Source organism: Balaenoptera physalus (assembly GCF_965194825.1).
Source record: "Balaenoptera physalus genome assembly, chromosome: 2".
NCBI lineage: Eukaryota > Metazoa > Chordata > Mammalia > Artiodactyla > Balaenopteridae > Balaenoptera > Balaenoptera physalus.
In genome coordinates, this window is record NC_138883.1 from 108,808,275 (window position 1) to 108,819,785 (window position 11,511).

An 11,511-nucleotide genomic window follows, 5' to 3' on the forward strand; every position below is an offset into this window, starting at 1 on the left:
AAATTACTCATGATATAAGGTATGGATAGAGGATGGTTCCTAATTTTGCATGCCCAACACCTCATGTTTGTTAAAGGAACTGCCCCTCCCTCTGGTTGTATAGCAATCACAGTGTTTCTTCCAATCCCTTCCTGTAGGAGTGGGCAAGTGACACCAGCCCAGACAATCATGATACCCCTTTCCCCTACCCACAATGGTTTGTCCAGGGGAAATGCATGTGGCCCATGGAAGGCCAATCAGAGTCTCAGCATGACATTTGGTACATGGATACTTTGTCTTCCTCTCTGATCAAGAGTTGTTAAGGACCACAGAAGCGTCACCATGCTGTTGGCCATTCTTCCCACAACATAAAGAGAGCTCCCTGGATATTGAAGCCACACAGAAGAAAGCAGAGCAAGGGCATGGAGATACACAGGACCCTAACAACATCACTTGAACACATGAATCTAGCTATTCCAATAGCCAGTACCCTTCCCAGTTACTGAACCAACAAATTTCCTTTTTTTTTTAACCTAAGCTACTTTGAATTGGGTTTTGGTTACTTCCAACCAAGAATCTTGACTAACAAAATGGGTATATGAAAAAAAGACTGGAAGGAAATGCACAAAAGAATTATTGTGTTAGGGTGAAGGAATTATGGGAGTTTTCCTCTACGCTTTCTATACTGTTTGTAATGTTACATTATTTTTAAAATTTCAAAAAAATTATTTAAGAAAAAAAAAAGCAATCTACCTTCTTGGGGCCCACTGCAGCTGAAAATGATCATATTTCATGGTCCACATATATGTAGATTAGGAGATCAGAGAAGTTTTTTTACAAACTTGCCCAAGGTTACACAGCTGAGGGGCTGAGATGCAAACTCAGATCTGCCTCCTCCAAAGCCAATGCTAAAAATCAAACCTCTTCCTTATTCAAAGGGAAAATGTCATGGGCATAAGTGTAAAGAAAATATATAATTATTCGACTGTATTTGGTAACACTCTTGTAATAGCTGACACTTTAGAAAATTAATTTTTATTATATAGTATTCATTTCAGTTTTATCATATTATATTCATTTCCTATTGCTGCTATAACAAATTACCACAAATTTAGTGGCTTGAAACAACACACTTTTTTTTTCCACATCTTTATTGGAGTATAAATGCTTTACAAAGTTGTGTTAGTTTCTGTTGTACAACAAAGTGAATCAGCTATATGTATACATATATCCCTGTATGCCCTCCCTCTTGTGCCTCCCTCCCACCCGCCCTCTCCCATCCCTCTAGGACATCACAAAGCATCGAGCTGGTCTCCTTGTGCTATGCAGTAGCTTCCCACTAGCCATCCATTTTACATTTGGTGGTGTATATATGTCAACATTACTCTCTCACTTCAGCCTAGCTTCCCCTTCCCACCCCGTGCCCTCAAGTCCGTTCTCCACATCTGAGTCTTTACTCCTGTCCTGCCCCTAGATTCATCAGTACCGCTTTTTTATATTTATATTTATTTTTTATTATTGTTTATGTAATTCCATATATATGAGTTAGCATATGGTATTTGTTTTTCTCTTTCTGACTTACTTCACTCTGTATGACAGACTTCAGGTCCATTCACCTCACTACAAATAACTCAATTTTGTTCCTTTTAATGGCTGAGTAATATCCTATTGTATATATGTGCCACATCTTCTTTATCCATTCATCTGTCGATGGACACTTAGGTTGCTTCTATGTCCTGGCTATTGTAAATAGTGCTGCAATGAACATTGTGGTACATGACTCTTTTTGAATTATAGTTTTCTCAGGGTATATGCCCAGTAGTGGGATTGCTGGGTCATATGGTAGTTCATTTTTAGATTTTTAAGGAACCTCGGTACTGTTCTCCATAGAGGCTGTATCAATTGACGTTCCCACCAAAAGTGCAGGAGGGTTCCCTTTTCTCCACACCGTCTCCATCATTTATTTTTTCTAGATTTTTTTTAACAGCTTTATTGGAGTATAAATGCTTTACAATGGTGTGTTACTTTCTGCTTTATAACAAAGTGGATCAGCTATACGTATACACATATCCCCATATCTCCTCCCTCTTGCATCTCCCTCCCACCCTCCCTATCCCACCCCTCTAGGTGGTCACAAAGCACCAAGCTGATCTCCCTGTGCTATGTGGCTGCTTCCCACCAGCTATATGTCTTACATTTGGTAGTGTATATATGTCCATGCCACTCTCTCACTTCGTCCCAGCTTACCGTTCCCCCTCCTTGTGTCCTCAAGTCCATTCTCTACATCTGCATCTTTATTCCTGTCCTGCCACTAGGTTCTTCATAACCTTTTTTTTTTTGTTGTTGAGATTCCATATATATGTGTTAGCATATGGGATTTGTTTTTCTCTTTCTGACTTACTTCACTCCTATGACAGACTTTAGGTCCATCCACCTCACTACAAATAACTCAATTTCGTTTGTTTTTATGGCTAAGTAATATTCTATTGTATATATGTGCCACATCTTCTTTATCTATTCATCTGTCAATGGACACTTAGGTTGCTTCCATGTCCTGGATATTGTAAATAGAGCTGCAATGAACATTGTGGTACATGACTCCTTTTGAATTATGGTTTTCTCACAGTATATGCCCCATAGTGGGATTGCTGGGTCATATGGAAGTTCTATTTTTAGTTTTTTAAGGAAACTCCATACTGTTCTCCATAGTGGCTGTATCAATTTACATTCCCACCAACAGTGCAAGAGGGTTCCCTTTTCTCCACACCCTCTCCAGCATTTATTGTTTGTAGACTTTTTCATGATGGTCATTCTGAGTCATGTCAGGTGATACCTCATTGTAGTTTTGATTTGCATTTCTCTAATGATTAGTGATGTTGAGCATCCTTTCATGTGTTTGTTGGCAATCTGTATATCTTCTTTGGAGATATGTCTATTTAGGTCTTCTGCCCATTTTTGGATTGGGCTGTTTGTTTTTTTGATATTGAGCTGCATGAGCTGCTTGTAAATTTTGGAGATTAATCCTTTGTCAGTTGCTTCATTTGCAAATATTTTCTCCCATTTTGAGGATTGTCTTTTCATCTTCTTTATGTTTTCCTTTGCTGGGCAAAAGCTTTTAAGTTTCATTAGGTCCCATTTGTTTATTTTGTTTTGATTTCCATTTCTCTAGGAGGTGGGTCAAAAAGGATCTTGCTGTGATTTATGTCATAGAGTGTTCTGCCTATGTTTTCCTCTAAGAGTTTTATAGTGTCTGGCCTTACATTTAGGTCTTTAATCCATCTTGACTTTATTTTTGTGTATGGTGTTAGGGTATGTTCTAATTTCATTCTTTTACATGTATCTATGCGTGTTTCACAGCACCACTTATCGAAGAGGCTGTCTTTTCTCCATTGTATATTCTTGCCTCCTTTATCAAAGATAAGGTGAACATATGTGCGTGGGTTCATCTCTGGGCTTTCTATCCTGTTCCATTGATCTATATTTCTGTTTTTGTGCCAGTACCATACTGTCTTGATTACTGTAGCTTTGCAGTATAGTCTGAAGTCATGGAGCCTGATTCCTCCAGCTCCATTTTTCTTTCTCAAGATTACTTTGGCTATTCGGTGTCTTTTGTGTTTCCATACAAATTGTAAAATTTCTTGCTCTAGTCTGTGAAAAATTCCATTGGTAAATTGATAGGGATTGCACTGAATCTGCAGATTGCTTTGGGTAGTACAGTCATTTTTACAATATTGATTCTTCCAATCCAGGAGCATGGTATATCTCTCCATCTGTTTATGTTATCTTTGATTTCTTTCATTAGTGTTTTATAGTTTTCTGAGTAGAGGTCTTTTGCCTCCTTAGGTAGGTTTGTTCCTAGGTACTTTATTCTTTTTGTTACGATGGTAAATGGGATTGTTTACTTAATTTCTCTTTCTGATCTTTCATTGTTAGTGTATAGGAAAGCAGGAGATTTCTGTGCATTAATTTTGTATCCTGCAAACTTACCAAATTCATTGATTAGTTCTAGTAGTTTTCTGGTGGCATCTTTAGGATTTTCTCTGTATAGTATCATGTCATCGGCAAACAGTGACAGTGTTACTTCTTCTTTTCCAGTTCGTATTCCTTTTATTTCTTTTTCTTCTCTGCTTGCTATGGCTAGGACTGTCAATACTATGTTGAATAATAGTGGCGAGAGTGGACATCTTTGTCTTGTTCCTGATTTTAGAGGAAATGCTTTCAGTTTTTCAGCATTGAGAATGATGTTTCCTGTGGGTTTGTCATATATGGCTTTTATTATGTTGAGGTTGGTTCTTTCTAGGCCCACTTTCTGGAGACTTTTTATCATAAATGGGTGTTGAATTTTTTCAAAAGCTTATTCTGCATCTATTGAGATGATCATATGGTTTTTCTTCTTCAATTTGTTAATATGGTGTATCACATTGATTGATTTGCGTATCTTGAAGAATCATTGCATCCCTGGGATAAATCCCGCTTGATCATGGTGTATGATACTTTTAACTTGTTGTTGGATTCTGTTTGCTAGAGTTTTGTTGAGGATTTTTGCATCTATATTCATCAGTGATATTGGTCTGTAATTTTCTTTTTTTGTAGTATCTTTGTCTGGTTTTGGTATCAGGGTGATGGTGGCCTCATAGAACAAGTTTGAGAGTATTCCTCCCTCTGCAATTTTTTGGAAGATTTGAGAAGGATAGGTGTTAATTCTTCTCTAAATGTTTGATAGAATTTGCCTGTGAAGCCATCTGGTCCTGGACTTTTGTTTGTTGGAAGATTTTTAATTACAGTTCCAATTTCATTACCTGTGATTGGTCTGTTTATATTTTCTAATTCTTCCTGGTTCAATCTTGTACTTTTCCAAGAATTTGTCCATTTCTTCTAGGTTGTCCATTTATTGGCATACAGTTGCTTGTAGTAGTCTCCTACGATCTTTTGTATTTCTGTGGTGTCCATTGTAACTTCTTGTTTTTCATTTCTAATTTTATTGATTTGAGTCCTCTCCCTTTTTTTCTTGATGAGTCTGGCTAAAGGATTATCAATTTTTTTTATCTTCTAAAAGAACCAATGTTTAGTTTTATTGATCTTTGCTGTTGTTTTCTTCATTTCTGTTTCATTTATCTCTGCCCTCATCTTTATGATTTCTTTCCTTCTACTAACTTTGGGTTTTCTTTTGTTCTTCTTTTTCTAGTTGCTTTAGGTGTAAGTTTGGATTGCTTATTTGAGATTTTTCTTGTTTCTTGAGGTGAGCTTGAATTGCTATGAACTTCCTTCTTAGAACTGCCTTTGCTGCATCCCATAGGTTTTGGATCATTGTGTTTTCGTTGTCATTTGTTTCTAGTAAATTTTTAATTTCTTCTTTGATTTCTTTAGTGATCTCTTGGTTATTTAGCAGTGCACTGTTTAGCCTCCATGTGTTTGTATTTTTTACAGTTTTTTTCCTGTAATTGATATCTAGTCTCATAGCATTGTGGTTGGAAAAGATGCTTGATACAATTTCAATTTTCTTAAATTTACCAAGGCTTGATTTGTGACCCAAGATGTGATCTATTCTGGAGAATGTTCTGTGTGCACTTAAGAAGAAAGTGTATTCTTCCACTTTGGGGTGGAATGTCCTAAAAATATCAGTTAAGTCTATTTGGTCTATTGTGTCACTTAAAGCTTGTGTTTCCTTATTTATTTTCTGTCTGGATGATCTGTCTATTGGTGTAAGTGGGGTGTTAAAGTCCCCCACTATTATTGTGTTACTGTCGATTTCTCCTTTTATGGCTGTTAGCATTTGCCTCATGTATTGAGGTGCTCCTATGTTGGGTGCATAAACATTTATAATTGTTAAGTTTTCTTCTTGGATTGATCCCTTGATCATTATTAGTGTCCTTCCTTATCTCTTGTAATAGTCTTTATAAAGTCTATTTTATCTGATATGAGTATTGCTACTCCAGCTTTCTTGTGATTTCCATTTGCATGGAATATCTTTTTCCATCCCCTCCCTTTCAGTCTGTATGTGTCCCTAGGCCTGAAGTGGGTTTCTTGTAGACAGTGTTAAGGGTCTTGTTTTTGTATCCATTCAGCCAGTCTGTGTGTTTTGGTTGGAGCATTTAATCCATTTACATTCAAAGTGATTATTGATATGTATGTTCTTATTGCCATTTTCTTAATTGATTTGGGTTTGTTTTTGTGGGTCTTTTTCTTCTCTTGTGTTTCCTGCTTAGAGAAGTTCCTTTAGCATTTGTTGTAAAGCTGGTTTGGTGGTGCTGAATTCTCTTAGCTTTTGCTTGTCTGTAAACCTTTTGATTTCTCCTTCAAATCTGAATGAGATCCTTGCTGGGTAGAGTAATCTTGGTTGTAGGTTTTTCTCTTTCCTCACTTTAAATATGTCCTGCCACTTCCTTCTGGCTTGCAGAGTTTCTGCTGAAAGATCAGCTGTTAACCTTATGGGGATCCCTTGTATGTTATTTGTTGCTTTTCCCTTGCTGCTTTTAATATTTTTTCTTTGTATTTAATTTTTGATAGTTTGATTAATATGTGTCTCGGTGTGTTTCTCTTTGGGTTTACCCTGTATGGGACTCTCTGCACTTCCTGGACTTGATTGACTATTTCCTTTCCCAAGTTAGGGAAATTTTCGACTATAATCTCTTCAAATATTTTCCCAGACACTTTCTTTTTCTCTTCTTCATCTGGGACCCCTATAATTTGAATGTTGGTGCATTTAATGTTGTCCCAGAGGTCTCTGAGACTGTCCTCAATTCTTTTCATTCTTTTTTCTTTATTCTGCTCCCTGGCAGTTATTTCCACCATTTTATTTTCCAGCTCACTTATCCATTCTTCTGCCTCAGTTATTCTGCTATTGATTCCTTTTAGAGTATTTTTAATTTCAGATATTGTGTGTTCATCACTGTTTGGTCTTTCATTCTTCTAGATCCTTGTTAAATGTTTCTTGTATTTTCTCCATTCTGTTTCCAAGATTTTGGATCATCTTTACTATCATTACTCTGAATTCTTTTTCAGGTACGTTGCCTATTTCATCTTTATTTATTTGGTCTTGTAAGTTTTTACCTTGCTCCTTCATCTGTAACATCTTTTTTTGTCGTTTCTTTCTTTTTTTTTTGATGGGTGGGGCTGTATTCCTGTCTTACTGGTTGTTTGGCCTGAGGCATCCAGCACTGTAGTTTGCAGGCAGTTAGGTAGAGCCAGGTCTTGGTGCTGAGATGAGGACCGCCAGGAGACCTCACTCCACTTAATATTCCCTGGAGTCTGAGGTTCTCTGTTAGTCCAGCGGTTTGGACTTGGCACTCCCACCACAGGAGCTCGGGCCCAACCTCCGGCCTGGGAACCTGCCGGATCCCACAAACCGCATGGCATGACAAAAAAAAAAAAAAAGAAAAGAAAAGAAAAAAAGGAGCAGTATTGGTCGCTGGGGCTTCCTCCCATCCCTTTAGGTGTCCGTTGTCCCCCACCAGTGAATGGTAGGTGCCCTAGTTCTGCAGAGACACGAATTCCACACCCTCCTAGTCTGCCACCTTGAAACAACACACTTATTGACAGAGAAAGACAAATCCTGTATGTTATCACTCATATGTGGAATCTAAAAAATAAAAGACTAGTGAATAGAACAAAAAAGAAACAGACTCACAGACATAGAAAACAAACTAGTGGTTACCAGTGGGGAGAGGAAAGAGGGGAGGGGCAAGATTGAGGTAGGGGATTAAGAGTTACAAACTACTATATATAAAATAAATAAGTAACAAGGATGTATTATACAGCACAGGGAATATAGCCAATATTTTATTATAACTATAAATGGAGTATGATCTTTAAAAATTGTGAATCACTATATTGTACCCCTAAAACTTATATAACATTGTAAATAAACTATACCTCAATAAAAAAATAAACAAAAAAATCCCACACTTATTATTTCATAATTCTGGAGGTCAGAAGTCTGAAATGGGTCTCTCTGGGCTAAAATCAAGGCGTTGGCAGGGCTGTGCTCCTTCTGGAGGCCTGGGAAACAATCTGTTCCTTTGCCTTTTCCAGTTTCCAGAGGTCACATGAATTTCTTAGCTCATGGCGCCTTCCACCCTCTTCAAAGCCAGCAGTGTAGCATGTTCTAATATTTCTCTGACCCTGATATTCCTGCCTCCCTTTTTTAAGGACCTCTGTGGTTACACTGGGCCCATCTGGATAATTCAGGATACCCTCCCCATTTCAAAATCCTTCATTTTACATTCACATTTGCAAATTCACTTTTGCCATGTAAGATAACATATGCCCAGGTCCCAGGGGTTAGGACGTGGAGATCTTTGAAGGGGTCATTATTCTGCCCACCACAAATTTATATAACTACAAAATTTAAAACTTGGACCATGTACCAAAAAAGTTACCCACAATTCCTCCATTATCCTGACACAATCCCTAATAATATTTTTCTGTAACTCTTTCCAATCTATTATTCTATCTGGTCTTTCACATAGTTATAATTATACCATGTTGTGTTTGCCTTTTTCACTTGATATATACCACAAGCCTTTTCCTGGGCTGCTGTGTGGTCTTTGTGATACCCATTAACAATGGCTGCATAACATTCTACCAAATGGACATGCTGCTGTTTACTTAACCAACCCCCTATTGTTAGACCCTTAGTTTGACATTTAGAACGTTTCCATCTTTTCACTCTTATACACAGTGAGGTGATGAACAAACATATGCATACAGCTCTTTCTAAATTTGTGAATTATTTCTTTTGGATAGACTCTCAGAGATGGAATTACCAAGCTTAAGGAAATACACACTTTGACACCAACAGCCAAATTGAAACCAAGTCCCTGTAAAACTGAGTTCCTCTCCTGAGTTTACGATTAATATGTCTATCCAAAACTTTATTTCCTTTCTTGTGCTGAACCTGTTCCTCTCAAGATTGAGGAGTATCAGAGAAAAGGGGGGACTGAAACTGAGTAGGACCCTGCACAGCCCTCCTGGGTACAAAAGCCCCTCCGTGTCCCCTGTTTTTTGTTTGTAGGAAAGAAAAGAAAAAGAAAAGGCTTTAATCTCCTAGGCCTTCCCCAAATTCCAAAGAGCAGGTTCAAGCAGCTAATAGGACAGTAGAGTCACAGCCCTCCTAGTTCCTCTTGAAAGGATATAGACAACAATCTGATACATATCCCTTAGTTCTTATACAGAAACTAAGACCTGCACCCAGGTGGAGGATGGTGACTACAACCTGATCAGAAGCACACAGACCCCAGACTGGTTGGAACCAGAAGGTTGAGATTCCCAAGATATCACTGTGTCACCTCATCCCCAACCAATCAGAAAAAAGTCACACTCTGCAGTCCTCACCCCAAATTTTGCATTTAAAAACTCTTACCCCAGGGGACTTCCCTGGTGGTCCAGTGGTTGAGACTTCACCTTCCAATGCAGGGGATGCATGTCCAACCTCTGATCAGGGAGCTAAGATCCCACATGCCTCGCAGCCAATAAACCAAAACATAAAACAGAAGCAGTATTGTAGCAAATTCAATAAAAGCTTTAAAAATGGTCCACATCAAAAAAATCAAAACAAACAAAAAAACTCTTCCCCCAAAACCATTGAGGAGTTTGGGTCTTTTGAGTATGAGCTGCCTGTTCTCCTTGCTTGGTGCCCTGCAACAAACCTTTCTCCGTTCCAAACTCCAACATTTTGGATTGTTTGGCCTCACTGTGCATCGGGCACATGAACCTGGGTTTGACAACAAAATTACATTCCCAAAGGTTATAGTGATTTCACTGCCACCAGCAGTGAAGGCGAATGCTTGTTCCACTGCATCCTATCAATTGCTATTGCTCCAGGGGCTTGAATTTCAAGCCACTGACAAATGTCATCTGACTCAATCTCTATATCCTGTTTGCCCTCTGGGGAAATCTGCTCCAAGTCACCACGTTTGAGATAAACCTGAAGTGTCATGATTTCTCAGGTATGTTTTCATCAGTTATAACCAAATCAGCCTGTCAACTAATTCACCCCTTTTGTCTGAAGACACATGAAGTTAGAAACCAGCTTCTCAGTAACAAATTTTTAAAAAAGTTTTGATAGGAGAGACAGCACCAATCCCCAACACAACAGCTGTGGAGCACATCTGGAACACGTCAACATCTCTTCCTTGTCTCTTATAGCTGTGCCTGGCTGAACCCACCTGGGAGAGTCTCAGGCTGCCTACCCTCCTGAACCCTGCAGGACAAAGGGGCCCGACCTCCCAGACCCTGCCAAGCATGCAGTCTCAGGCGGCTGCGACAATGCAGAGAGGGAAAGCCAAATTGGTACCTGGGCTTGTGGCTACCTCTGGTCCCAAGTTAAAGCTTTTTCTGAAAATGATATTAACATGGCAATGATACTAACAACAGTAATCAGTATCTCCTCAGTAATTGCTGAAGTCCAGGCAGTGTGCTGAGTACCGTATATGGATCACCTCATTTCTCCTTACAAGAACCCTAAAAGGTATCTGCTAATTACAGCCATTTTATTTTATTTGGCCAAGCCGCACAGCTTGCAGGACCTTACTTCCCTGACCAGGGATTGAACATGCTCCCTCGGCAGTGAAAGCTCGGACTCCTAACTGCCGCAGACCGGCTGCAGAAAGCTAGAAGTTCCTGGCGGTGAGGGGTAAGGAACTGAAAAGCACCAGTATGGGGTCAGAAGGGCCAAGGCAACTGATGGTTGCAAGGCAAGTTTATTCAAAGAGCATGAATGTATATATAGGTTTAGTACGGAACGAATACTAAACAACAAATCAGTAAACCTTGTATTTCCACATAGTTCTGTCGCCACTATCTATGCACCACTATCTATGCACCACTATCTATGCACCACTATCTATGCGTCAGCATGCCTTATGGGCCATTCTTTGGAGATGCAGACTTCCCCCTCAGGGCAGCACGTCCTTCTTCTGGGGAACAACCAGGGGCTCTTAGATTCAGAGCAGGCACCTGGAACGAAACTGGCTGCAAGCCATTTTCCTTTTTTACGCTCAATACCGCAGCGTCAGGAGTGCATACCAAGAAAGAGACAAGCAGTTCTCCGGAAAGCAGAAAGCTGAATAAGCTTACAGCTTGAGGGCCACCACACCTAACCACTGGACCGCCAGGGAATTCCCTACAACCTCAGTTGAGGCTCAGAGAAGTTAAGGAACTTATCCCAGGCCACACAGCTATAAAGTGACAAAGCCAGGGTGGGAAGCCAGATTTTATCAGACTCCAGAGGAAGATTCTCAACCACCCTATTAGGTGGTGTTACGTCCTAAAAATATCCACAATACATTGTCTTAGTGTGTTAACTCATCAAAACCCAGTGTCTTAGGGAAAAGCCACCTGGTGCCTTTCTGTAATCAAAGAAAAGAAGCAGGGAGAGCCCCTGAACAATAGCAGGGCCTTGGGAGACAATCACAGAGATAATGAGGAGGCATTTGTACCTTGCTCACACATTCATTTGCGGTCTGACTTTTCTCAACTGGAAAATAACAAGAAGAAATGGAAGTGTACTTGGGTTCAGGGTCCTGGTGTGTC